Here is a 5,600-nt window from a genome sequence, read left to right as displayed (position 1 = left end):
ATTAAACCCCAATTTATCACCATGATAGAGAGGAAGCAATTTAGTGGAGCTACGGGTGAATATCCTAATCTTCACATTGCAGATTCTTTTTCCCTTTTCATTATGTGGAAAATCTAATTTATGGTTTAATGGTTTGAATAAAACTGCACTTGGTATTAATGACTGGGAAACTCTTGCTTTGAATTTCTATAACAAATATTACCCTGCAGAGAGAACAACTGTACTAAGGAGTGCTATTCAGAATTTCGCTCAAGAGGCCGATGAAACTTTATATGAGGCTTGGGAGAGGTTCAAGGATCTACAGAGAGAATGCCCCCACCACAATCTGGCACATTGGCAATTGATCCAAGCTTTCTACAATGGACTTGGAAATTCATCTAGATCAGTTCTAGATTCAGCAGCTAGTGGGAGATTCATGAATTTAAATGTGGACAATGTCGGACAGGTTGTCGAAGATATGGCAATACACAATTCCCAATACGGGAATTCGAGAGGGTTTGTGTAGACACCCATTTGTGTCTCCCCAAAACCAAACCCAGTGATGAGTATCTTTCACGTCGAATCATAATCGAATGAAGTGAAAGTGTGAAAAGTTTAGTGTTGCGGATAGTTTTAATTTCTTTTCTCTTCTCTCTATTTTTGAAAACCTATTTTAAGAAAACAGCCAATCCAGTTTGGTTGGTCCACGATGTGGGTCCAATAATAGTGTAGTTGGATAGGGCTTGAAAAGAGCTTTCCGACGATATATTATAAGCCCAATTCCGATGAATATTGAGGAAGTTATGGCCAAATTACTGAACTGGGCCCGGTTTGAGCCTTATATGCGGCCCAATGATCTAGAGGAGGGCCTAATATAGATTTATCATTCCTAATGCAATTAGGAATGGTTTTAGTCTTCTAGATTCTTCTAGAAGGTTCTTTTCATTCCTAATTCAATTAGCATTGATAAATTGACTTTTGTTGACTTTTAGAGTTTTAATCAGAACAAAAAAATGTTTTTGAGGAAAATACGATTTTATCCTCCTGTACGTCAATTTCTATCTGATTCTAGAAAACGCGTCAATATCTTAGTCAGCGCCAAACGCCAGCATTAGCGCCTGACGCTAAGCTTGGCGCCTGGCGCTAGCGTTAGCGCCTGGCGCTAATGTCAGCGTCTGGCGCTAATCTCTGATTTACGCGTCAGAACTCTGTTTTGATTTTTTATCTTTTTGGTTGATTTTCTTTATAAATCGCTTCCTAAAAACTTCGTTTTAATCCATCAGTTTTCACCAATTCTCTTCATTCACCAACTCTTATCAAGATTTCTTGATTACTCTCTCTCTCTCTCTTCTGAAATAGCTTTTCACAAATACAAAAATTCCGCATTCGCAAGACTTAGATACACCTAGCCATATTCAAAGTTGCCTTCGCCCTAGACGTGAAAGGTTTTAATTTATGAGGGTTTGGTCCCAAATCTCTCTTTCAATTATTTAATTTAATTGTTTTGTTTATTATTTTCCTTGAAGTTACTAACGTGTATATTTTGTTATTAGAAAGAGGTACGAGGCATCCAAGTAAGTGCTTTAATTGATTTATTCATATTATGATATAGAAATATGCTTAGATTGTTAATTTGATTCCTAGTATCATGTTAGGATGTTTTCCTTAATTTGATGTTTAGGGTGACAACAATAAATTCCTAGTATCATAATTAGGGTAACTTTAATAACAAGTATGATTAAAAGTATGATGCCGTTTACGTTCTTCCTAATATTTATGATTGTTAGTATCGTGCTAGGGTTAAAGCTTTGATTTTTATTGTTTAGTGACATGGTAGGGCTTATTATTAATCTTGTTAGTATCATGCCTAGGATCTTGCTATTATTATGCTTTAACATGATTATTTTAATTATGGTTATTATTTTGATGATTTTAATTGTAATTGTTATGATTATTATTATGTTGCTTGATTATTTATTGTTATTGCTTGATCACACCTTTTATGCATGTTTAAAGGGAATTTGTACTTGTAATCACGCTTAATGAGATAATTAATAATCTTGTTTAGGGTTAATTATGATTATAATTCAAGTGATCGCCAATAATAGTTTTGTTTGTGCATTAATATTCAATCAACATAGATGAAACAGGTTTAGGATTAATCCTATTGATTGCATGTTAGTCAGAAAGCGCACATGAATACGATCAGAATAACGTAGAGGCCTATTATTAGGGCAGGTTCAATCTCTTTTAGGTTGGATTTGTACCTTCATCCCCGAACTACCAGTCATGGTTCCAGACCTATTGGAGTTAACGATCTCTTGGATCGTTAAGGGGTGTAACCTTCACCCTGTGAACGGTTTACAAGTTCCTAAAACTTGTTGGCGACTCTTTTGCTCTATATTTTTTCCCTTTGGACGCCACAGTACTTTAGTGTATGATCACATTGGGGTTCAAGTTTGGGATAACGCTTGAAATATTCCCTACAGTTTTTGGCGACTTTACCGGGGAGGATTTCTATTTTAAGTCCTGAATTTATTTCGGCAATGATTTAGAATGAGTGGATTAGGCTCGAAAAGTTCTAAGTATTTCATGTGCGTAATTTTGATCAACATTATTGTCATATGCATAAAAAAGATCTCATTGGAAAGACCATCCGTAATGAGTTAAAACATAGGATTTTACACGTATGAAATTTGAGGAATATCTTTCACAACTAGGACCGAAATAACACTGCGCGAAACTGGAAAATTTTATCGAGCACAAAAAGCTGCTGAGGCATGTAGGAATTAGCGTCAGCGAACAGAAGTTAGTGCCAATCTTTTGACTTTAGCGCCAGACGACAGCTCTGTCGCCAGGCCCTAAAGCCAAAAGCTGGCGCCAATTTCTGTTTGCTGGCGCCAAATTCTTCCAATACCGAGCCAGAAATATGCGTTCTAATTTCGACCAGTTTTTAGCATTGTTTGCTCGATCCTACTTCCTGATTGAGTTTATCTCACTTTTTTGAAACCCATATGTGTTCTACATATGAACATAACCCCCTTGGAATTCATGCTCCATCTACCTGATTGAACGCTCTGAGAAACAAAGGGTACATCCGAGAATGTTGAATTCACCAAACCATGGAAGCGAGTTTTTCTTAACTCACGGTGTCCCATCCACTCGCGCCAACCCTTCACAGTTAGGCTTCCGTGCGGTGCATCCGGACAATTAACCATGGACCCTCTATTGACTAACCCATATCTCGAACTTTAGAGAACTAAAGCCATGGTTAGGTTGCAAACTCATTGCATCATATTATGCCTACTTGACTAATTGTGCACTATTTGTTGTGCATATACTATGTGTTTTTCCTAACCGTTTGTTTGACTTGTGCTAAGAGTAAATAAATTAATGACTAAGAGAACTTTGCCTAATTAATTAATTAATAAATTTGAGTAAATAAAGTCTAATTTTTTTACCACAATTGACCTAGTGCGACTTTAGCATACCCCTATTGATTAATAATACCGAAAACAATCTCAGATCGAAGCTCCAGTAATGGCGCCAAAATTTGAACTGTAGCGCCACTCTGTGGAGTGTGGCGCCTGGCGATAGTTCTGTCGTCTGGCGCTACACTGCACAGTGCGGCGCCAGTCCTGTCGTTTTGGCGACAGTTCGGTATATTGCTCGAGTCATCACTTTGTGTCTAATTAAACAATTTGCTAATTAATTCTGTTAATTATACCTTGTTAAGTCATTAATTGAGTCTAGTCACATAGTCTAGCCACATGGTCATGACACGAGTCTTAATATGTCACCTACACTCATTACACTCACTAGTCTTAGCACACACTTTGAGTATATGTCACCATGTCCATGTCTTAGGTTCATGCATGAGTCGGTTTTCTCCGTCATTTGAGTAGGGGGTACATTATATTCCAAATTTTCCACATCTCTCCATCCACATGCTTTCTCTGTAATCCCCCGTATTTTTAAATATTTTATAAATGAAAATTTATTTTATTTATAATATTTATTTGTTATTTTTCATAATTTAATTTCAAAAGTTTCAAATTATTAATCAGGGTCGAAAATTATTTGAACAAATTATTTTATGCACCTTTATTCTACAATTTATGTCCAATCACAAAAGCCTAACCCATTTGTTTACTTAATCGACCCATTATTTTTTTATGAGGCCCAATCTTTCTTTTTACCCTACAATAATTCCTTCCTATAAATACCCTATGAATCTCCAAAAAAATTTCCCACACAAAAAGGTTAGTCTTATTTTCATCCTCCTTTGTTTCATTATTTTGCTTAATGTTAATTTAATTGTTTTGGGTTTTGATTTTAGTATAAAGATTATATTTTTAGTATCAAATTATATTTTAATGGTATAAAGATTATAAATTTCAGATTATATTTACGTTATAAATTTCATATTTTATGAATTATAAAACTAGGGTTTCAATTTATTGAAAATCATGATTTTAGGGTTTTTATGAACAATTGATTTAGGGCTTTTATAGTAATGATGTTTTGAAATTTTGGTGATTATAACTACTGATTAGTTTAACTTAATTCCAGATTATTTTGAACACATAGATTCGTGTTTTAATTTTTAGATTTTCGTTCGTTAATATTAATCCCGTTTTAATCCCGATCAGATTCTGAACTCATCCGATTTTGATAAAAAAAAGTAGTGTTTTCCATGTGGAAACAACGTTTTAAGAAAGATTCACTACCTTTGGTAGTGAGAACCACCCTCTCGTGGCCAAATTCAGCCTCTAACTATGGTTTTCGAGCAGTTTTTGATTTTAACGAAGTTTTTTTTATACTTAAAATATTATCCTTGAGTTTGATTAATAAAATTAATTATGTTTAAAGTTAATTAAGCATAAATATATGTTTTTATTGAAGTTTTAAGTGTTGGAAATAGTTTCTAAGTACTACTTTTGATGTTTTATAAAGAGGGTTCAATCACCCATTAAAAAGGGAGATTTTTAGGGGTTTTTATATAATTTTCAGATTTTTATTAGACTTTGAACTTGTTGTAATTTCATGTATAAGAGTGTATTTTAAAGTTTTTATGAAGAAAATTTAAAGAACTATATATAAGCCTTTAATTTTAACTAAAGGGAAGGTTTTAAAGTGTTGTTGGATTTGGATTTTGAAGGTTTTAAAGTAAGTTAGTATTGCTGTAAATTTGATTGATTGGGAATTGATTGAGATGTTATTATTTGGCTTAGGAGAGGAGTTTATTGAAGGTGATTTCTAGTTAGTAAAGTGGCATACCAATTCGTTTGCTCAAGGTACGTACGAGTTACGAAACCTTTCTTTTAGGTGCATGCTTAAGGACGGATCGAGAACTTAGTATCATGCATAGGATTGACTGGGTTAAATTGTCTGGTTATACATTGTGAATTTCAAATGATGTGCACTATTTTATAATGCAAGTATTATTTGTGCTCTAATTATGCAAGGTGCGTTTAGAGGCAAAGGTATGTGATTGGTAAAAAGATTAATTTATTACTCATTCATGATTATGCAAACAAGATGAGTAAAGGAAGGATTTAAGTCTTATAAGACGAGGTTAAGTTTTTGGGGTGCCTTATGCACTCAAGGTGTTTATACAC

General features: G+C 34.2%; 1 non-coding gene across 1 annotated transcript; it reads right to left on the bottom strand.

Moving 5' to 3' along the window:
* Window positions 1-220: 220 nt before the first annotated feature.
* Window positions 221-327, bottom strand: LOC145607329 (small nucleolar RNA R71). Its single transcript, XR_014105545.1, has one exon. It is a non-coding gene; the product is annotated as a small nucleolar RNA R71 (small nucleolar RNA).
* Window positions 328-5,600: the final 5,273 nt, after the last annotated feature.

Source organism: Chenopodium album, chromosome 2 (genome assembly GCF_948465745.1).
Source record: "Chenopodium album chromosome 2, dcCheAlbu1.1, whole genome shotgun sequence".
NCBI lineage: Eukaryota > Viridiplantae > Streptophyta > Magnoliopsida > Caryophyllales > Amaranthaceae > Chenopodium > Chenopodium album.
Note: the sequence above shows the minus strand (reverse complement) of the source record. Positions and strands in the feature narration are given on the sequence as shown.